This window comes from Diprion similis, chromosome 6, assembly GCF_021155765.1.
Source record: "Diprion similis isolate iyDipSimi1 chromosome 6, iyDipSimi1.1, whole genome shotgun sequence".
In the NCBI taxonomy this organism is placed as follows: domain Eukaryota; kingdom Metazoa; phylum Arthropoda; class Insecta; order Hymenoptera; family Diprionidae; genus Diprion; species Diprion similis.
In genome coordinates this window covers 16,670,219-16,694,835 of record NC_060110.1, presented here as the reverse complement: position 1 = coordinate 16,694,835, position 24,617 = coordinate 16,670,219, and the positions used below count along the sequence as shown (strand labels likewise).

General features: G+C 38.8%; 1 protein-coding gene across 1 annotated transcript in view; it reads left to right on the top strand.

Annotated features, from left to right (window-relative positions):
* The first annotated feature begins 11,404 nt into the window (after positions 1 to 11,404).
* LOC124407362 overlaps positions 11,405 to 24,617 on the top strand; it is a 44,316-nt gene continuing 31,103 nt past the window's right edge. Inside the window, exon 1 of the mRNA XM_046883435.1 lies at positions 11,405 to 11,578. The gene's annotated coding sequence lies outside the window, so the exon portion shown is untranslated. The remainder of the gene's footprint in view (positions 11,579 to 24,617) is intronic.

Genomic DNA, 24,617 nt, shown 5'->3' with positions numbered 1-24,617 from the left:
GACTGCGCTAAACTGCAATTTGTGCAGACTCGATGCCGGTGATTCAAACGATTTTTAGCAACTTCAACTTCAAGATAAACTTGATAATAAACCCTGGATTCGAAAAAGAAAGTAATCGAACGAATTGGTTAGGAAAGAGAAATCGCGAATGATAGTTCGTTTGTGTTTATGGAGGATGCAGACTCTCCTCCGAGAGCCTCGAGCCTTCCAGACTTTCGATCATTTCCAGTTCTCACAGTCTCGCTCCGGGACATCGACCATCCTCGAGTTCTTTGTCTCCGAGCCGGTTTTCGACCCCCGAACGTATAGCATTCTGGTCGGCTGTTCAGATTTCCCTCGTTCTATTCTGTGCATTGTCATTTTCTTCTTCAGCGGCAGGCCAAGTCCTGTCGGCTTGGCTTGACCCTCGTGAGAACCGCCATCATCCTTTTCAGTGGAAATCTGACAAGGATCAGAAGCCTCGTGGTACGATAGGCGATTCTTGGAGCGATCGATCGATGTTTCGTCGATCAAATTCTGGATGATTATTACACAGTCGCTAAGCTTGTTTTCCAAAATCGAGGGACTAGATCGATTTCGTAATTATTGTGTAATGTCCAGACCCAACATAATGTTGGTCCATAATAACTTTGATGATAAACCGCATAAGGGATTATATCTCAATCTCAAATCTTTGTACGGAACTAGGTTAAACGCATACTGCAGTGATACGAATACATACTGCTGAACGGATCTTGGAATAAAAACGTGTCCATTCTACCTGCCCACTGGACATTCGGAGGAACTGGCTAGATGGAATGTGGGCACGCTGCTATATGGATACACGCGTGCAAGTGTAATCATGTATCCATGTTCTTTTATTTATTTCACTTTTTATCCAACGGTCTGAACTTCGAAACCCAATGGTAATTGTGAATTGAGAGCAACACAACGCTGCGCAAACCTCGCGAGAGATATTTATAGAGCTTGGCTGGTGTAATAAGCGTTGCCTATAGAGTGGGATGAGCTCTATATTCGGTAAAACTAGTCTGACAATACTTAGAGCTGTTTTATTCGTAGCGTATGGTATGATAATTTACGAGGACTAATTATTTTCTTTTCTTTTTCCTCTCATTTCTTTCTTTCAAGGCTCATCTCGTAATACATTTACAGCTTGAATAATTATTCTTTGAATGATTCAAATTTAGCAGAGTAGAGCACGCAATTCTCTATATTAGTACAAATAAATTCAACGCAATGATCATTAAATAAATCCCAGAACGTCTTACAGACTTAAGGTCATGAGCTGCTTTACATAAATTATTATTAACAACCGCAACGACGTATAGTCGCTTTCCTAAATAATTACTGTTGCAACTGTTTTTATGCAGAATAAATCTAACAATATCTTGAATTTCATCTGTAATAAAAAAAAATAGAAAAAGAAGATAAGTGATAATTTGTAATCTTGACTGAACTGAAGTAATTGTCGAATATTGATCAGACCCCGAACTCATGGATTGGCTCGATGTATGTTCAATGCTCCGTTATTGATCGAACCTCCAAATAAGGTTCACGTTTATGGCGAGTATAAAGACGTAGGTATATACAACTGCCTATATGGAAGAGAAACGTTTAATCGAGTGGAACTTATATTTACGGATGGACATGGCACATGGCTCGAGACGTTTGAGAAGCGAGTTTACTTTACACTCATTCACCAAGACTTTGTCGACCGTTTCGTCGTCGGCGTCTTGATGCCGTTCCTGACAACGACAATTGATGCTTAATCATCTGGACGTATGTTGCCGGAATTAGTTTGTTAAGAATGATTAACGTCGTTTTTTTCTTCACAGCCGAGATAACGTCAGTGCGGATGTAATTCTTGGAAATTATTCCATTATCTGCCCAAACGTTGATCACGGTGATTCCGTCATGTCATTCTTCACTCTTCTCTCCTGTTTTGGCGTTCCTGGATTTCAACCAGGTAGTGCCAAAGACTCTTAAAACTCGTCTTCTATCGGGCCTCCGCACTCACATTAATAATATTTTTTCCACCTTTTGCGGACGGAGTTTATGGTCAACGATGCTCCAAACCTCAAGGCTGGACCATTTGGGGTGGGTGTACGTAGCACCAAGAAGAGGAGTCAAAGTGTGACCGCATGTACACAAGACCATAAATTTCGTCGCTTCTGTAGCACCGGCGACGTTCGAACAAACAGTGGACTCACCGGAGAAGAAAGTTCAGACTGTATATCCAAGGGTCGAAGAAAGGTGACCGAAGGTCCGCGCCATTGTTATACCTTTCGATCAACGAGAACCGCGGTCTCTCTGCAGCTTATACGTCTTCCACTCGACAACTCGAGACTAACTAACCAACCGACTAACTAAGTAAATCTAGACTATCCAGTGTTCACCACGGTTATGTAAGGGGGTGATTTTTCGACCAGACTGAATTTGCACCACCTGATTTATCAGGTTGAAAATCTATCGGAATATAGACCAGGTCGTCCGAGGAAAAAAAAAAAAATGGTCTGCATAAAAAAAACGTCGATATTTCTCGTTACTGACAATGAATTTCATGCCGTTCACGTCGTCGCTGACTTGACGAAGGAATTAAGACGTAAAGTCCCAGGCGGTATGTCGATAAATATCAACCTGCGGTACTTAAGCATGTTTGTTTCGATGGTGAACTGCCGCGAGCGTTTTTCCAAATGGTACGAAAAACGGGAGGGCAGAGACCGTCAAATTAATTGCTAGACAACGTGGTTCGTGTCTATAAAGCAAGCCTAGGGGGAAAGTCAAGATGCTTCTTTCATTACTACCAACTGGAATAGAACTTTTTATACGGCTTTGCGGCGCCGTAGGTCGTGTCTACTTTATTCCTACTGGGCCTCTGATGTAGATCGTTTTTTTGTTTCGCACATTTGCCTGTCACCGTGATTTAGGAAAATTTGCCATCGAGTTACCGGCGTTTGTAACAGCGCTAAACTTTGACAGTCGAACAATTAATTCTAATCCAGTCTTCGGCTTTTCGGCTTAATTTTCTTGTCGTACCATACCGGATGAGAATTACTGTGACGTGACACGCCCTATCGGTGTCTATATATATACATGTCCCGATTTTACTCTTGCTTGCGGAGAATTGTCTCGAACAGCACAAAATTTGTTTTATAAATATTCAATCCGAAGTTTAATCAACGCTCCACCGTCCTGGGAAATACGGATGGAACGTGCAATGTCAATGCCCCTGGAAATTGCTTCGAAAGCTCGTGGAATATATATTAGATTATTTTTACATGTAATTTTCTCTATATTCTATATACATGTACAAAATAAGTGAAAATAAGGAACGATAGAAAAATAGAAACGAGGTAGAAGAATAGCGTCTTCCTGGATTATTATTTCCAAAAGTTTTTAAACTGTGTCTTCAGGCCAGCGTGACATCGGGATACAATTATCATAAAGGGACTATTTGTGGCCGGCCATTTATAGTGCAAGAGATTGTTAACACCTGTACTCTCTAACAGATGTTAATCGTCACTATTACAGTTTCAATAACGTCACTGCAAGACGCCGCTGCAACTTCACTATCGTAAACAAGCCAGAGTTGAATTTTTTGCGTGGAAAAATATTCTTAAGTTAATTTCTTTCATCCGGGAGAAATTCCACCATCGGATATGAACGATATGTGTAATTCGTCAAACCGGCAGGTTCGATTTTTCGTTAATAATCGATTAAATTCACCGAGAAGTAAAATACTGAAAAACACGAGAGCATTATAAGTCGAAACGAATTTTTCTTCGAAAAACAAACGAGAATTATGAGATCCGAACAATGGTGTTGACAATAACGAAGAGAAAACAAACAATCAAACTGCCCGAATACGCGAAACGATCAAAGAAGTTTTCGACGACTGGTTTCATTGTGAATCCCAGGGGTGCCGTGTCACTTATTGTTCTCAAGATTTCGTCTTGAGGTCAAATCTTTTAGTCGACAGACAATACACGAGGTTCAGCCTGCGGACAATAAGCCGATCCAGTGCAAACCGCGCGAGAAATAATCACGGATATATATTATACGCATGTTACGTACTTATGAGAACGCCATACGGCTTGTGCAGATGCAGTAATAAACTATGTTTAGATCTTCCGTAAGCATAATAGTGAAAGGCTGTTGGAAACATGTAAGCAGGAATTAACCAATCTAAGTATGCATTACGATATACATATGATATACCCATAAATATATCAGTAAGCACAAATTGCTTCGCACGTGTATTTGAGTTTATGCGCATATACATACGCTTGCGAAAAAAAAACTTTCAACGTGGGTGTAAATTCGCACCTTCAACTTTTTTCTTATGGAAATGCAGCATCAGCTATGAGTTGGGAATGAAAATTCCCCCCTAAGTTGGAGTTTTTTTTTTTTGTAATTAATGTAATAAAATTAATAGATACTACACGTGAAATAGTTTACGAAAATAGTTATTTTTAAGTTTAATTTTTTTTGTGGATTAATTTCTGTACATGCTCTTGAGGAATAAAAAAGAACATCGAAAAAAGACGAATGAGACATGAAGGTCAGTTTAATGTTCACTTTGCGCGCGATATCAAGACTGCGTAAATAAACAATCCAAATGAACAATAACAATGGCAATAGGTCGAAACGGCTTGATTTCAGTTGGGAGAAAACCTGTTATGCGTGTTTCTTCTCGCTTCCTGCAACAAATACTTAGTCAGTGGCACCTCGTAATTCGCAATATTCGCATTCGAGTTTATACATCTTCTCTCACTGCCAGTGCCACGACTCACTGCAATAACCGAGGTTCAAACACGTGACGACGTGAGAGATGCGGACCATTTTCTGTCTGCATCTATCAAATGTAGATAAAAAAAAACCTCGACCCATGGCTATAGTCGATTCGTCCATCTGGTATTCAGTCGTATAATCGAACCCAGAAAGTTCATCGAAAGTTACGTAGTACTCACAATGCGAGTGGGAACATTGCCCCTCACCCGTGTTGATTTAACTTTAAATTAGTCAATGAGAATCAGTAAGTTACATGAGCCAGAAATTGTATCATACGTATGATACTTACGTGTGTATGTGAAGTTGCGTAAGAAATCCCTACGGTGAACGAACGTCGAAGCTGTTGAATGATTGAAAAGGTTCAGGAAACGGGAGCAATGCGTTATATATATACCTACGACTGTGAAACATTGCCCAATTTTGGTGACTCGGGGGAGTGAAGGTACCTGGAATTCGTATTTATTGTTAATATCGACGAACGTTATCGAACTTTGCAACAAGAAGTTGAAATAAAATGCATCGTTCGATCAGGCGTTGACACTTGACAGGCTTAGTTAGGCAGCACTTGGCAGCACCTCGTTGTTGAGATACTAGTGAGGTCCTTATTTGTCCTTCGATTGATATGTGTTGAAATTTGTCGGGAAGATACTGACCTATATTATACCAGTGATATGGATACAAAAAGTGCGGCAAAACACTGTACGATATCGTTGACCCCGTTGCATCAGCGAACGACTTCAAGATCCAAACATATATCGCATGAGAATGAGGGTATCGTACGTGCTATACGTGCGTATGTATTTTATATTGTTTACGACTATATCCGTATTTACGTATTACACATATGCATGCATTTGTATTTGTGTCACGCGGTTTACAACGTCAAACGGTCAATATTTGCGCCTATCGTGATTAAACGGGCATTTGTCAAACTCCAGTATTAATATCAGAATATTTCATGACTTGGGTAAACTATCGAGCGGTTATCTAATCTATATAAATTCGTCAGGAACGAGCCTTCAAAGGAGAAATATTTCGCTTTCACCAAGATCGTGATAACTCAACTCGCAATCGATCTATGGGGGTAGTTTTTGAACTGATATCTTAATATGTTTTCGGAGGTCTTTCGTTTTTCTTTTAAATTTGTTTTATTTGTTTTTTCAACACCGGGTAAAGCAATATTTGCGTAAACCAGTGTCAAGTGACGTTAATCTGTTATTTTCTTTCTACAACCGTACGTTCATAGACTGAAACCAACAAAGACTGATTCTATGTGGAAGCGTTTGGTACAACTTCAAAAAGCTTTATTACTTCACTTGACTGAATTATATGTTGAAAAAAAAAATAAAAAATGGGTTCAATAACGAAATATTTTTAACTGGCCTACATAACTTGCAAGACTTCTCAGCAAGTGCTTGCACTGATAATTATATATATATATATATATATATACATATTTGATCTTCTGTAACAAAGATTTCGCCATTCCAATGACGCATGACGCCGATCGTTTTAGTTTGAGGGAAAGATGATGAAATCTATCGATTCGCAGATGCTGTTGTTACATGAGCCAAATGTTATCTATCTGCACTTTGCTACAATGACATCGACCTATTCTCGGTAGACGGAGGTGATGTTTATTAAGTATGATAGGTAAACGGCCAATCCTAGGAAAAATCCTAACCGCGAGTTAATAATATTCAAGCAATATTGCGGGACAGTGTATTTATTCGTTATATTTCAATGTGAGTACAGTAAATATTGGGAGTACAGGTAAAACCGTATGGAATTCCGGTGAGTTGACATTGCAAATATTCATTTGAAAAACTTCCTCACTTAGGAAACACGTGATTCGCGTATGATTTTGAATACATTAAATACTTCCTGCGGCATATTACATACGAGTCAGGAGTTTCAATTTGTGGAATATTCGATACATCAGAATATTCAGTGAAAATTGAAGGACCGGTACCAGCGTCATTTGCAGATTTTTTTTGACTATAGAGCTTGTCACGTGATTTCTTTCAGTTTCTACGTTTTTACTTTGTTCGGATCTTGAGTACGGTTTTGTGATTTTTTGTCTCTCTTTTTTCGCACCAGATGGTGTAGCCTGCTCTGACAGGTCAGAGTTCAACGTCCTTGAACCGCGCGACCCTTCCACAGTCGTCGACATTTTTCTTATTTGTAACTTCTGCACGATTTCACAAGTAACGAGATGATGAAGAGGAGGCGGCCATGACGCGGCCAATTTCCCGGGACGCCTCATATCTAACTATAAATCCTGAGAGATTTTTCCAGGCTTAATCGTGAGTCGAGAATGCTATCGATCGAACCGAGTCAATGACCTTCGCGCCAGGCTCCCGCAATCACCGAAAACCCACGTTTCGGGGGGTTCAAGGTCCCCCAGGATGCTTAACGTGCGGCTTAAGATATAAAGTCTGGTTCCGAAACCGGAAATTATTTCCGGCTCAGTTACAAGGATAATGTAGAAAAACTCGAATGCCTTGCAGGTTTTGACCACCGTGTGAATCTCGGAACAGGAAGAATCACTTCAACGTGATGAAGCATCGGCAGTGGAACAACGAGATGTTGATTCCTTGGTAGTCCGAATCAACTTATAGAAGGTAGTCAAATGCACACTGTGATGTGCGAAATTCATTCTACACGTCATAATTCCTTTATACGACCAGTTTTCCAATTGACTTGAGACGTACGGTACACCACTGTTCAACCATGAACCTTTTTTTGGTTTTCGTAACTTCCAATTTTCTGAATTTAATACAACGTCTTGTGAAGATCGTTCTTTTTTTTATTTCTCCGGTCGAAAAGTATGATATAATATATAAGGCATTGCCCTGGGCATCGTCTCTCCGCAAAATTCAATTACGCCCTTTCACCACGGCGGTCCTTAAACATAGTTTTATACGTTTTTATACCATTACTTGAGACAGTGAGTGGACGTGGTTGAAAAACTTGAAATCAAAAAATTGACGAGCTCTTCAATTAGCCTTGCTCGAGGAAAGAAAAAAATCAATTTTTAATATCGAGATAAAATTCTCTTCTGTACGCTTTTCGATGTCAATGGTTCAGCTGTTGCATACCAGATCTAATAATAAACCAATCACGAATATGTTTCGCCGAATTGCAGGCCAGAATCAATTGTACTCACAAACATAGCTATAATTGTTTGCCAGGATGTTGAAAATAGTTTGTCTTTCTTTGGCCTGTGTGCCTTAATACTTACTAAAATGAATGACTGTTTTCAGGGACGCGACTAGCTGACAAAGAGATACAATTTGTGGTATTTGATGAGCTGCGTACACTGTTGATATATGTGTGTATACACATTCTCTGTAGGTATATGCTATATAAGGTAATATGGCAACTTGCGCATGAGAATGAGATTTGCAAAAGAAGATTAAGTCGTTGTTACTTGTCAAGTGATTAGTATAACTTCTGACGCTTTGCAAGTAAAGCCTCGTGTTTGTCACAAGACCGTATCGTTATAACTAGACTCACGTGCCCCGATCTCGGCTCACATGACCGACGGTTTGCTAACATTTGTATTGAGTGGTGTTTTTTCTTAAACACGGCATCTCGAATAACGTTCTATTCTTTTTCTTCTACCGGCTCTCCCAGAATCGAGAAATCGATGCCTTCTTCGACACACAAGTGGCAAATAGCCGATGAATGGAACCGCCTTTACCGAACCTCTATTAGCACCCACCTTCCAATCTTAAGAGTAATTTGCCCCCTAAGGAGCGAACGTTTCGTTCCCATACAAGCTTCTCGTTTCCACGCACTATTGCTCAAATTATACGAACGTAGAGCTGATTCTTGGAAATCTTGATTCCAGATAAAATCGCCGAGGAGTGTCGTGTGCCTTTCCATAATCGTACCCTCCACCAATCGGAAGGTTCGTTCTGTGCTTCATTAGCTGAAGTACGCCAACGCCATTGGAAAAGATTTCCAATACTTCTCTAGCGAGAGCAAGACATAATGATACAAGGTAATATAATCGAAGCGTACAGAAAAAACCCAGAGAGCTTTCTCCGTCGGAGAAGTCACTCTTGAAACTGACCTCTCGCAAACTCTGCAAGTTATCGTAGAATGAATTTAACGTGCAGGATGAATTTGCGGTTATCTAGACACGTGTTCCCATTAATTAAAACTAAAACACCAAGAGCTGAAACTGTAACTAAAACTCATTACTCGGGGTGCAAAATCTATCGTTAAATTTAGTCGTCCGTTAGCGAAAAAAAAGATGTAACGTTCTCTATGGATATTCTGAAAGAATATTATTAAACGACTGAATTATGCTGCCTAATCACTGCATACCGTACCTCGCACAGTTACGCCATGCCACTGTCCTTAATTGATTTTACTGATCAAATCACACCAGATATTCCGGTTATAGAACCCGAGGAAAACTACCGCGTTCTGTGTAGGATGGGAAAAACCTCGCGGTATGTCGACTGGCACGCAGTCATGGGAACTATGGTCATTTTGCTGATGAGCCGCTCCGCGAGGACTAAATGTTTACTACGATATTAGTATTTAACGAAATCAAGGTTAACCGGGGCTGAAAGTGGGGAACGATCGGTGCTGCATAGTTTCTCATAGGAACTTTCAAGTTTCTCTCTACGCACTACGTGGATGCATATGCATATTATTACACGGTTCGTACGATAGGTCGATGACGTAATCATGTCACTAAACGTTCGTATGAGCCGCTGATTGAATATCGGACGAACAGAATTAATCTATCCGCACGGAGTGAACTTGTTGAACCCAACACTGCTATCCCACTTTCGAATTATAAACTCATCTGAGTCACGGAAATCCTCATGTTTTCGTGGATCATATTCTGGTGATTTTCCATCCTGTGAACAGATTTTGCGGTTTCATTACCGCGAAAGTTGCGGTAGCTACGGATTAGTAACTGGTTGAATGAGAAGAAAAAACAAAATTCTCTCTACCGAACAGTCTTACGATCGTGACGCAAGGGAAACTTTTAAATTTCGGATTTATAGGGTTAAACCAAATGTCAGTAAACTGAGCTAGTTAATGCATTTCTGAATTTTTAGTACCCAAGTTTGAATTCAGTATCGTTTTTTACTTTGAACACTGTTTTTGATTATACTGTCAAAGTGGTTAAGCCAAGTAGATGTTTTAAAGTCATTAATTTGATCGAAATATTAGTAATTTTACAGCGCATACCTCCCTGCACCGTACCGGGTTTCATTCAACGATAAAAATCGACTCAAATTTTAGTTACGAACTTCAAAATGTAAACTACGTATAATTTTGGATAGGTGTGAAAATGTATAGTTATGTTATTATATTATATGCTCTATTCCATGTCAACTCGGCAAATGATTTTCCCTTAGCATTCCTGATTTTGTCCATAATCTTTTACGTGATTTCAGATTTTTGCGTCCAACCATAATTTTTTGTAGATTTTTGAAATCAAAGTAGAAGCTATTTTGGAAATTTTTGAATAATTCTCGTGAAATTCTTAACTCGTGAAATTATTAACAAATAACAACTGGAGCGAAGGACCTGAAATAATTCAGAAGTGCTATTTAGAGTTAGGACTATTGTATAAAAAATGATGGAAAAATTAAAAAATGGTGAGGGAAAGTCATTTGTCGAGTTGGCGTGCAATAGTAGATTAAAAGTGTATATATATATATATATATCAGATTCTCAAAAATGTTAAAATCTATATTACAATATTCCAAAGTGAATAGAATCGGCAATGTATTGCCTCGTTTTGTCTAATATTCTCATTCACTCTGCATGGTTCTAAATTGTAGTTTTCTATACTTTGAAACTCGATAAAAATTGCTTTATGTAACCCATCCTGAAAAAAATTTCCATTTTCCAACCTAACCACATTTTTGCCAACCTCCGGTGGCTTGAAGGGGAAGAGTGGTAGGGGGTTGAGGTTAATGAAAAAAAAAATCGGTACAACGATCGGCGTCGCATGGACGAGTCCCATTGAGAATACTATCGCCTATGAAAAGATGGGGAAGAGGAGGATGCGAGATAAATGTAATAGGCACACGGCGTGCATCGAGGCCTTCTGGTCTCGGCGGCGGGACTCGCTGCGACGACGTCGCCTCGGGCCGAGACGAAGGGGGAATCCCGTGGCAGCGGTGCTGAGCCGGCTCGCCGCGTCGAGTCTCACAAGTCGAATTCAGTTCCCACAGAGACACGAACCGAGTTACTCGGCGGAGCGTCGAGCAATCGCTGCAGTGTACACGCTTATAGGCAGCGGAGGGTGAGCGAGACGCGGTGACAAAAAGCGCTAGAATATTGGACGTGAAATTTCAGGCGAATATTGTCACTCGTCGGAGGTTTAACGTTTGACAAAAGTGTCGTAGAATTATCGGGAGGACGGAACTATGGGAGAACACATCGTCGCGGGTGCGACGATTCGATCGATAATTGGAGAATCTTTATATCCGGGTAATTGAGCGACTGGACGGTCAGTCCCGATAAATAATAATCCGTTAGTCTCGTCTTGAGAGCGAGAGAAAAACTAGCCCGTGCTGTACGTAAGAAGAAACAGAGACAGAGAGTTTTGTGATTCCCTGGCGGAGCAGACGGTCCTGAACAAGACAAGAGAACATCACCTTTCATTCGGCTTCACACGCTACGCGGAGGCACGCAATTATTACCGTTGGTGATATGTCGGGTTTACTTGGTTCGCCAGTTTTTATATAGTGGGTGCTTGATCGATCCACGCTGTGGTTTAGCGGCTCCTGAGGATACTGTGACGGTGAGTTGAACAAACTACAATCCATTTCTTCCAGTAGGCTCAAAGCCACTCTCGACGATCGTATCTTGTTTCCGTGTTGCGCCTGCAAACGCGCAATCCGTTCGACGAGAGGGACTTCGCACAGCTGATCGCTATATCGGTATATATACGGTATATTCGAACTTTCAACTTGCGAGTGAAACTGATTTTTAAGTCACCGTATATTGACTCATTTTTCCACTATGATCATTAATATTGATACTGATAATATCTAATCCGATATCACTTCGTTCGGGTTCACGATAGTGTTTTGTTTTTGATTGTTTGCCCGGTGCATCATGGGAATGAGGAAACTGTACGCTCTGAAGTTGGGAAAGATACCAGAAAAAAAAACCGCGTTACGCGTCACACATCCGCGGGCGCTAAACGTCGCTCACTAATTGCCTTTTAGACTCGGACGTGAACTGTGATTACAATTTAGAGAGACCTCTGCAGTCTGCTACATGGGCAGCATTTTTCATCGCAAATAATACCGAGTGCTTTGGTAACTCGGACCAAAAATATACACACTATATACGTACGGTATATATGTCTGTATAACATAACACCACTGGATGTGTATTATTGCATTAGGCGCGCGTGCCGTAGTGTAAAAACTTTTCGGAGGGTAGACGTAAATTATCCTGCTGCGCGTTATACACGATACACGACAAATTCATGTGTGTGTGTGTGTGTGTGTGTGTGTGGGTATGATTTTGTAACAGAGGAGGAGACCGAACAATCTGGTTATAAATGGTAAATACGTTATAGAAACATTTACTTCTTCGGTACGTACATAATTGAACAACACGACTGAAGCATCATGCTGAAATTATAGTAACGTCAGTATATCAGCGGGAAAACCCGTTATTTCGGGATCTTGGAACTTTTTGAATTCCCGAAAGCGTAATAAAACAAAAAATGCTCGTATTTTACAATCTTAGTTCCTAAAATGATTGTCAAAATACAGACATAGTGACTTTTTCCTAATGTTTCATTACGAAACGTTACTAACTTAAACTTCCTACTGAAGCGACGAAGCAGCGCATCGTCGTAAATATTTTAATTTTCTTCTTTTCGTTTCGCTCTCCCGTTGCTAGTTTTCCTTCCATTACCGCTGCGCATACACGAGTTATTTCGACGACGATAATTCAGCTCCTTTACGTTGCTGCCCCTGATCTATCCGTCAACGTTAACGCGACTCCCTCCCACAGCGAGACGGACCTGCAGCTGGGGTCCGAAGCCTCGAGATGAACGCCTTCCGACAATCTTTCCGATTTGCTTCGACCCAAAACTCGTTGCATACCTCGGTCGCTATGTACAAGAAAGATCACCTGAAATTCAAGATTTTAGGAAGCTTAGGAAGCATAATTCTTTCTTCCGAATCCTTGGGAGAGCATTTTGGTTTAGGTAGGAAAGTATCGACGACAGTAAAAAAATTTTCACAATCAAAAGTGGTGGAGAATCAAATTTACTACGAGTTTAGTAATTGACAAAACCAAATTACCCCATAAATTCAAAATGGCGGCCAAAGCCACTGCGAGAATCTGGTCCAAAATTCTAGGTTTAAACTACCGATAACTACCCCTCCACCCCTTTACCCCCCATGATTAGAAAAATTAAATAATGATATGGATAAATTGCAATTTCAAGCGTACATTTCGACCAGACAAGGATAATTGCGATTCATATCCATTCTTCTCTTGGCAGGTCTTTGCTATTTCGTAATATATAACGTAGATTGACTTTCCTCATCTTCACCTCATACTTTCGATTTGGGTTCTCGCAGGTTGATGAAGTGGAAGGCTGGTGGGCGGAAATTTTTTTAATAATTTCTCGCTGCTTTTTTTCTCTTCTCTTCTCTTCTCTGCTCTTCCTTTTCGTTAAGTTTTTTCACTCCACTCGTGTTGGATGTAGGTATGTAATCTTTCCGTACATGAACGGGGATTGGGTGAAAGCAGCGGCGTTGCGTGCGTGTGCTGTAGCGCTAAACCAAACGTGACACGAATATTTATCAATGATATAATATTATACCGTTGGATCGATATGGACATCCACCATGTACATGTAACAGTTCTTTACGATTTACGACACTTTTTTTGTTAGCGCGAAACGAGCCCTTTTCTTTATCAATTTTCAGAAAACTTAAGCCAATCCACCCCGGAGAACTGATGAGATTTATTTATTACTAGGCCATATTTTTATCGACAAAGAAAAGATTCTTTGAAGGAATTTGAAATTGTTATTCTTGATAACGATTATCGGTTTGAGATGAAAAATAAAAATCCGTCAGAGTAACTTAGGGAATTAGAATATTCATTGTTAGTAAAGTCTACCTTGATGGCGAACAAAACAAAGGTGAAATAATTGGTGTAGATAAATGCATTGTTCCTTACAATCGATCGAGCAAAAAAATTTGCAGAAATATTTATTCGCTGCACTCGTAATCCGCGGTGACCGGAAGTTTGACTGACTATAATAATATGCTGCTTTGGATTTTTTAAATTTATCTTTCTAATAGAAAAAGGTTGTGAGTTGATCTTGATTATAAGGCAAAATGATAATAATAATAATAATATACAACCTCGGGCACATACGTAGATATTGTCTGAACTACAAAAATCTATTTTGTTCATACGTAATGACTCCACTAGAAATATATTTCAGGTTCATCTACTCGAATCTGCCTATTTGAATAACAAATATGTAGATAAGTGGATGTTAAAAAAAACGTTTGGATTCGGTAGTAACAGAAGCAGCAGCAACAGCAGCAGCAGCAGCAGCAGCAGACATGAAGTAGACGAATGAATGAATAAATGAATGAGTGAGCGATACACGCGGGCGCGAAGCGTTCGAATAAGCGCGCAATTCACTGCGAAAAAGATTGTTCGACATTCGTCTGCACGCCGCGCGAAATTGTGTCCAGACCGTTCGAAAATATTTACTTACGAGTATTATTTACCTACCAAAACGTATTGTATTTTCTTTTTTTTTATTCTTTCATTTATAATTATTCTCTTCTCCGTCTCGTACACGTTATTTCGGTGCACTAAATTTTTTTTCTCGATCAAACGTGCACGCATTATGCGATAACGGTCGTTAACTCATTACAGATCACGCATGCGTCGTAGGAATAATATCAACGTCTCTTCTTTTCTTCTCTCTACGTTTATAAAAATTGACGTTTTTCTGCCCGTCTTTACGTACCTTCGTTTATAACTTCAAAACTACCGAACTGATTTTGATTATTTTTTTTCTGTGGATAACTGCAACGTTTGGCCAAATTCTAGGCTACATTTTGTTACAACTAGATTAATGGTTTTGGAGATATAATGATTTTTTTATAAGTCCAAGTCGGAACGCACTCATACTGCACATATGCGAACTCTGGCTAAACGCTTACAGATGGAGAAAAGCTATGTCGAAGAGTTTTTAAGCTCTCTACGAGCTCAAAACAGTCCTCTCAAGCATACGTCTTTAAGTAATAGTCTTGCCAGAAGAAGCATTTGAAAATATTCCCGGTCGAAGCCGCAACGGATTGTGCCCAATATATCATGCATCTTATCAGAAACGTGAAACAAATTCCCTGCAGTTTGTATGAAAATAAAAAACCACGTGTGGAATTAATTAACGAATCCATCTGGTTCGGCTTCGCGTATTTCAATTCCCGCCACTCGTTAACTGAAATATTCTTGTAGACTACCCTGTGTAATATATTATAATTTACAATTGCGAATGCCTTCTGCATACGCGAAGAACCGTTTATTCCACTCATGGGAAATTACGTAGAGAAAGAGAGAGAGAGAGAGAGAGAGAGAAAGAGTCGCGGTTCGTTGGTATAACAATATAATATACCTATATACATATACGGGTTAAGCGGCAAGTCAACTAACCCAGATTATACAACACCATGGCGGTGATGCTGATGCTGATGCTGCAGCATTACGTCCGTACAATAATAGGAGAGGGGCGTCTCTGGTCGTCGTTCCTGGTACATGCCCTACAGTAACAGGAAAATGTCGTTTCCTCTATTCGAACGGTGCTCGTAATATATCTGAAACGGGGAAAAAAAAGATCTCTTTGGTTATCTCATCTTATCGCAAATATTGTTTCGAAACGTAAATAATATATAATAAATACGGTTCTTCGCTGTGACTGTCACGAACGTGTCAATTTTGTTGGATCATGTATCGCACCACTCGTGCAGTCGATTTGTTTACTTTCAAATATACGTTATCGTATGTTTTCGACAAGAGTGTTTTCATCGAATCACTCCTACTCATGTACTTGTACACATACGTATGTATGTATGTACGTACAAATGAAATTATTTCATTCAATTTTTCTCTGCATACAATTTTTTTCTACAAGTTTTAAATGATTTGTTGTAGCCACATTTAAAAATTACTTCTATATTCCTTTTTACATATAGGCTACTGTCCGTTAAAGTATTTACGTCACACGACGCTCGAGTCGTGACACTGCGTACAAGCAATGCCTTCTGCACCTATGCAGACCGAGCTGCGAAGGAAAAGATAGCTTCTATATTTGGCTCAGACAGGTCAAGTTTCCGCTCAAGAAGCTGATCTTCAGTCGCGTGGATATTGCGCGGGGAAAAAATCGAAATAAGGACGGAGGGAACAGAAACGGAGAGCAAGAAGTCAAAGTATCCGGCTTAGAGATCTTGAGCTTGATAGTTCACGTAATTGCTTGAATGAAAATCAGGGTCAATCATTCGCGTATGTTTATTATACCTGCAAACCTTTTTATTTACTTATGCCCCCTAATCGCGAATTATTGTGCGAATTTTACTCTGAAGAGTTTCGTCGGATCGAAAGGTTTTTCTCATTTCCAACGCACAAAATTTCTGACAAGGAAATTTTTACTTCCAAATTCATTTTTAGGGGTGAAAAATTTTTTCGCAACATTAATGCAAGACAAAAGAATCAACGATGGCTCTCTTTTGCATCCTACAATCAATCATATAATAACAATATACGACAACGCCTGTTGCGAATGGTACACAGTCGTATCCGGAATGCCCAGAAGGGTCATTTTGTTGACCCCTTGAATGTTGCGGCACTCTCTTATAATAACACGAACACAGTTTTGAGATTCTATTCTACGCCGTAAATGCACAGTGCAAGTGCAGCTCGAGGCGCCGTGCCGGAAGGAAACGTTACAGGTATTCCTTTTAACGTGCGACGCGATAACGGTAAAACGTATTTTACTGCATATACTTCAGTCATCCTGTATGAAATATGTTTCTATTTTATCGGAATTATGTTATGCGCGCATGTACAACTTACAATTAGTGTTTCACAGGGGAAAGTAGTTGGCAAATAGCAAAAAGCGTACAGCAGCACACCTTTGCTTATAATTGAACTGTAAAATCGTGTAACTTGTGTCTAGAAGCAATTTTCAGTTATTCAATCAGGTATCTACGGCGGATTGTAGAAGTGCCGAAGTCGTCCATTTAAGTGAGCTATAGTCGAAACTCGAATTAGTTTTCCACCAATCATTTTCCGTTTTGAAAAAACTGAGTTTCGAGTTCTCCGGATCAAAGAAACAAGAGTGTGATCGATGCCAGAAAAAATATACTCAATTTGTAAAAATAATCCGTTTATACACGGTAGAGAATGACGGTATTTATTATCATTTAGTCTTACCGGAAATTAATTTTAGCGTATTATAGGTACTCTTGAACTATATTGCAAGTCATTTTCTTCCCGCTTCTTTGGTTGAAATATCCTCTGTTTCCTCGGCATATTTTATCTCGACGTATACCTACGTACTACTACACTTGAAAGTGAAAGGAGTCGACTTATGAAATGTTTAGAAGTTATACCCGGTACCTACGTCTACTTGTGGCGGCGTGTAATCGAAGTGGGGTAAATTAAAGTGTCGTGTTTGTTTTAGTAAACAATTTTCCAGTACCTAGTAGCGACTACTTTTCCTCCATTTTCCTTGTGCAACTAATTACAAGTCAATAATGTCACATACGGTATGAGTAGTTAAAAGCAATCGTGAATCAGTATATCGTGTTGTTTAGAAATTTCCACCACCACCTCCGCGGATTTATTATATATCTCAAGATCTTTGTTACGCTTTATAGATTTTTTGCAGTATCACTCATGAACGAAACAGTCAAACAACGACAGAGGAAAATGATCGAAGAAAGTTGTTTATCGATGACAAGTTCTAGATTAACACTGTGAGTGGTAATGCTTTAGAAGGCAAAGGTCTCGATGAATTTTCAACTTGGGTAAATTCCGTAGTCTCGATATCACGTGCGTTGCGGCTGTAGGTTTAATCTAGTGATTTGTAACCCCGGGATCATGTCGATAATTCGATTTCAGAATTGAAATAATGATCATTTATTGCGTAGAATATTTTACGTACTTTTGTGTACTTTTACTTCATTCTGTTAAAATCGACTGAAAATTTTTTTGTATATATATATATATATTTATAAAGGAGCTACGAAATTTTTTTATTTTAATCGAGAAACTGCAACGCCTGCAAGTTGTAATTATAAGTCACCAATACGTGCACCATGCTCGATGCAAGTTGAGCTGAATCACGACAGAGCTTAGCATTTGTTGATACAATTATACACATGATGGTACAAATAGTATGCAAATATTACGCCACGCGCAGATAAGCATCTCGCACGAATTTTTCGCTAATTAAATGGGTAAACGCGAATCGAAAAATTGTTGTTGTGATGTTTCATTTACAATGTAAATACTGCGGTGTTTGACGTTCACCTGCTGCAGGTTAATAATTCGTAGGACAGATTTTTTATGCCTATTTTAAGCTACTCCTGTGTAATCTCATACGTCTGGGGAAATTGTTACTCCTTGGTAAATTCCGTCGTGTTTAACAGAGAATCGGATATAAAATATAAATATATTTATACGATGTTTATTACACATTTCTTCAAAGCTTGATGTGTGTGTAATATGCATTAATGTTTTTTTTTTTTTTTTTAATACACTGAAGATAACGACGAGAATAGAAAATTTATATCGCACATTCAAGGGGGGTCTTGATACGAGTTCGAATAAACAAAAAATTACAGCGATAACTAGCACGGAGAGCTGGAGGAAGGGGAAGAAGAAGATGAAGAAGAAGAAGAAATAAAAAACATTTTCTCTCGCGCAACTTGCGCTCGAATGCCATAATATTATTAACCTCTGACCCTCGGCTGACGGTCATATATCTGTGCTGGAATTTCTGCCGATTCTCTCTTATCCGCTATTGTTTTATTCGGTATTTATTTATTCATTTAAATGTATTTATTTATTGATTCATTTCCAAGCAACAGGATGATATTTGTTTTTTTCGTAGACATAATTTTTTATAATAACATTTATTTACTTCGGCGTTTACCTTATAACACTTTTTTAAATAATACATTCCGCGTGTCAATCCTCTCGCCTCTCGCCTCTCGCCTCTCGCTTCGTTATATGCTTAATTATTTATACAAAGGAATGGCACGGTAAAATGCGGTCTCTATAATGCAAATAACACATGAAACGCGTGTAAAAGAAGTGAAATTTTATCAGTGAAATGAATTTTTAAACTGGCGCCACCGGTGTATATTAATGGCTGGCGCGACTCGATATTAGATCTCGCATTATATCTGTCTATATAATATAACATCTGAGTACACAATTATATGATGATACTGTATTTTATTTAAGAAAAGAAATAAATTGCCCAGGTTAAATAATACAATTCTCCTTTTAGCACCGTGGCGGCGATTAAAGTATGTGTATTTGGCACAAATTCGTGCAGTATTTAAAACGTGACTACGACAAGTTTTTATAACCCTAAGGAGGCCGCGACCGCCATGATGATGATGATGATGATGACGACCTTGCGTTTATTCTCAGTGTCATCGTTCCTAGATATTATACGAAATATATCGATTCGCTCGAAAGCACAACACAGCTTATTAATCACCCTTCATCCACCTCGCCATGATCGATCGCAATTGCAGGCATCGATTGATTATTTCATTCAATTATCAACTGTCGATACGTGCTGCTATAATCACCGCGGTTAACGAACGGTGTTGTAACTGCAGTTATCAATATTCATCGGGGTTTATTTATTCTTTACAATTAAACGGGCAGATGGAACGAGGGGATTAAAAATCGTACCAAGAATCTTTGTCGACTTTTACAAACCGTTATTATTATCTAGATAAAAGATAATTGAACCCGAATATTCTGTCTCGATTCTTCGATCCTGCAGAAAATAAATCACCGAGAATAAACTGACGAATTCCCAATCACTTCCGTATAAATTCTAATTTCAAATTACTGTTAACGGAAAGTTAGAGCAATTTGGAGGAAGAAAGGGGAAAAAAAACTGTTGCAAAAAACGACGTACAAAAATCGTTAAGTAGCGATTGGAAAAACCTTGTTCTAGTCCACCCTGTTATCCAGTGGACATTGACGTTGCTCATTACACATTTATGTGGTATTCTTCCGTCAAAAGTTGGGAAATTTTATGAAGTGACTTGTTTTCAACGTCGATCATCCGCGGGAGCGTTCCGTGACGTGAATGTAAGTTAGCGCATTAAAAAACGTGGGAAAGTGTATTATAATACCGAGTTGACGCATGTGTGTTTATAAATAAAGCGTATTATATAAACATTCATTCATACGCATTCGGGTTGAAAAACTTTCGGTACAAATTTCGGGCTGTAATATACGCCTCGAAAAGTGCTCGGTTGAAAAGCAGGGAGAGATTTATATTCGGAACAAATTTTACAACCGCAATTTCATATTACGCTAACAATTTATGCACTAAATGAGACGTAGGAAAAATTTACATAACACGCGTTTATGCCCTCTGTACATATTTATTGAACAACAATCTTTGCCCAATTTTAGAGGGAACGAAACGTCGTTGATTGTTGCTGCCTTATACGTGAACTAAAAATATTGCGTCGTTTATTTATCACGTTATCTTCTCTTTTTCTAATCGATGGGGGCGAGTCATCGGTAGTCCAAATCCTGAAATAGCATCTGCCTACGTCTCAAATTTATGGGGGATTTCGTGTTGGTTAAATAACTCCGCCATTTTCAACCTTTGACTAAAAATGCTCGTCATAAACATGATCGTAAATAAACCTCTAAAAAATTTAATTCTCTACAACTTTGCTTTTGAAAATTTTTTTTAAAATGATATTGAAAAATTGCAACTCCAGGTGTTGCTTTTCGCACGTAGTGACTGAGAATGACGTCCCGCGTTTGCACCATCCCCAGTGCATCAACGGCGGCTCGAAAACTTGCAGGCTTTTCAGTCACTCGTCGCTGGGCTCATTAACCGGCTATTTTTAACGACACCAGTTCTCCGTCTTCCACCCCCACAGCGATAACCCCATCAACAGAGCTTATGCGCTTGCTGCCCCATGGTAATAGGTTCGTATTCCTTTCCCGAGAGCGAACTCGAGTCGACTTCACGGAGACGCCGTAAAACGGCTGATTGCGAGTGTCTTGACCCCTGCACGCTTAGAGAGACTCGATTGATTTGTGCAGTGCACAGCAGCAGGCGAACCTCGGTTCTCCTCTACACGTGATTGAATCGATAAAAATTAATCAAGTAATGGTTTGTTATTATTATTATTATTATTATTATTTTTTTCAAACGGTGCATGTGAAACTAAAATTTTTTAAATTTCAGTACATAGGCTTAAAAGCGGAAAATTTTGTTGATGATTTATAGTTTCTTTCAAAATATTTTTCTATTTTAGGTGAAAATATTCACTCATCTTTTACTTACTATATCAAATAGGCACTTAGTAAGTAGAACAATGATAATAATTGATACTTTAATTACATAAATTGATATTGCATCGAGTCGGTCGATTAGTCGAGTTTGAAAAATAATCGATTATCCTCGATTAATTGGGAAAAAAATAATTCATTATTTTTGGCTATTCTTAAACGTTAACGTATAACGATACGTCAAGGAGAAAAAAAAAATAATTATTGCACAATTTCGGAATGATTTCGATGGAATTGGCTTTTCAATTTTTTTTTTTTGTCATGGTTTACTAAATCTCGCACATTTCTAAAGGTGCGAAGTAACGATTTTTCCTAAACATGCATCGTTAGAGTAACGTTGCTAACTTCATTCTCATGCGTTATGTGTGAGTGTCGCATTATGGCGAGGAAAATTTTCATCGTCTTTATATTTTCACGCTTGACAATGAAAATACTCATATAGCTGTACACGGATATGATATATACATGTATACATATATATAAATATTCGTATCGTAACCCCCCGCTGCTTATCTGCATTCTCGACAGGCAATAAACCTGCGCGATCGCATTATCTTTTTTCAATTCCAGTCATAAGCCCGCGAGATATGACGATGGTGGTATATATGTATTGAAGCTGTCGCGGAAAATATGTATAATGCGATCACTTCAGTTTACGTTTTACAATATATCTGCTGATTGGAAGTTGACACTTCGATCCAGATAACGCCTTGTTTTTTCCGAAATTCTCTCACGTTCCCTTTTTATTTTTTTTATTTTTATTTTTACTTATTTGTTTGTTTTTTGAAATCCCGTTTTTACAGCTAGTTCGTCAGCGCAGGTTTTTGTGCTGTTTTTCCTTTTATCCTCCATATTCATTTTTCGTATTATAATAAGGAGCATGGATTTATTATACACCGGTTATTTTATTATAGTTCAAAGATCAGAGAAGAAGAGACGTTATAGGTATTACCGCCGGCTGCAAGTATATTGCCTAACATCGAAATGTCGATTCTATTATACAACGATTTTCCTGTGTTTGGTATTTATCGGTCTATAAAGAATTACTTACCAAAAGCGAGTTTGTTTTATGCCTTTCGATTAGTGGATACACTTTGGATGTGTTGTTTAAACGTTTACTTTACTCTGCGGGGATCTTTTTTATCACATAGACTTGACGGCCATTAGAAGTTTTCGTAGTTTACATTATTGTTCGTATAGACTAACTATATACAAGTATATTATATTATACTCTCGATATGGGTATCCATATATATTATATACATATAAAAAAAATACAGTTGACCGGAATAAGATATTTAAACAGTCGTTAACAGGTGTTCTAAAGTAACAAGGTAATGCCTCGAGGTGGATTTCACATTAAATTAAATGATCCCACGTGATGGATCGACAATGGTTTTTCTTTTCTTCAATTCTTTAGATTTCAAAATCAGTGTGAGAAAAGCGTACATCCTCGTTGTTATCGTAACTGAGTAAAATCGTTTACATTCCCTGAAATTTTTAGTCGACGAGTGACGGACGAAAAGGATGTTCAAAACTCGGTTTGATCCTTGCGGCTGATATCTGACAGAGAATATGTCTCCGGAGTTATTTTTCTTGCTCTTAATGTGCCGATCAATTTTCTCGATTACTTATGCAACATCAAGTCTCTCGTAGAGATAACCACGTTGCATAATAATGTATTCGAAATTCTAGATCGAGGATTTAATGGACTGAATCATTGATTTATAACAAGAAATTTTCCAAATCACAAGTTCGTAACGATTTTAGTTATCCGTGTTCGTAATGTGCGGAATAATATATGCGTGAGAAGAATTTTCCCGATGCGTTGTTTTCTTTCTTTTTCGTCATCGGTTCTGGGTATTTCTCGAACAACGATGTCTTCGGAAAATTCGGTTAGTCTCGCTGAGTCAATATAAAAAATCTATCCAAACGCATCACTCGATCATCGCGTGTAAATCAAGCGAGCGACAGATTACTAATTAATCATCTAATCAGTGCAGTATTTAAGCCTCGTTATGAATACTTGCTGGTCTAATTACAAGGAAATTTGCATCAAACGCAGGGCACGTCGACGAATCGTATAATGCACTATACTGTATACAGCTATATACTATACCGGCTCAAAAAATTTAATTTAATTTTCTACAACTCTACAAAAAAACGATTTCAGATAACATTTACATCCGCGGACACGTCGTTCGTATAAATTACACCCGAAATGTTTACATTACTAATCAACTCTGGCGGTGTACGAATGTATAAATATACATATATAATATATTCGTATATTATACATATTTATATATATCAAATCACACACTTGGATTACGAAATTGTACGACTGTTGATGCATGGTATTAAACATTATGTAATTAGAAATCTGTTGGACTTCCTTGTCTGACGTCTTTCCGCAGAGTCGTGTGTCGCGAATAAGGCAGCGAAGTTAGAAAATAAAAATTTTGTGAAATATCCTAATCCAGCAATATTTTTATAGAATTTTGAGGATAAAACTGGACTCCTTTTTTCTATTTCTAAAAATTTTTACACGTCTGACTGCTAACTTAAGCTTCCGTTTCGAGTAAACGTTTCCCCGGCGATTTTCCTGGCCTGAAAGGCAGTACGACTAGGCAGTCAAGGCCACGTGGCAAAGGGACGCTGTATCGATTTTCCCGCTGCACCATCCCGGATTCCCACAGGACGCAGGGTGCATTCAACACGCTTGTATACAGGGCGCTTCAAAATCTGCAAACCGGACTCTGAGAAGTCGATCTCCGCGCTGTCAACGGCTCTGCAGTCAGTTCTGTCTTCCAAGTTTCCAACCATCCCGGCTTATACCTGCGCCGTAACGCGTCTACCTGTGATATTGCAGCTCGAAAACCTTTTTGAGGAGTCAAGATGCAGTTGCGATCAGGACGAGGTTGACCTTGCTCGAGTTATTGTAACTATACAGTTTGCCAAACTTGTAAACTGATAAAATCATCTTTTGCGATCATCTTCATAAAATATAATCTGCATCTTAAATTAATAAAATAAAATTCGACTTTGAACAAGTCTCGCAGGCTAGCAGTTCTCTATACACTTGGTACCTGCTCGCTTTATCGCTTGAGAAACTAGTCTTCGCACAGGTCGAAGCACCACTTGTATTTACCACTTGCGGCCTTAACCTCTCAGATCTCGTGCAACGAATATCTACAATCCGCACCGCATACTGG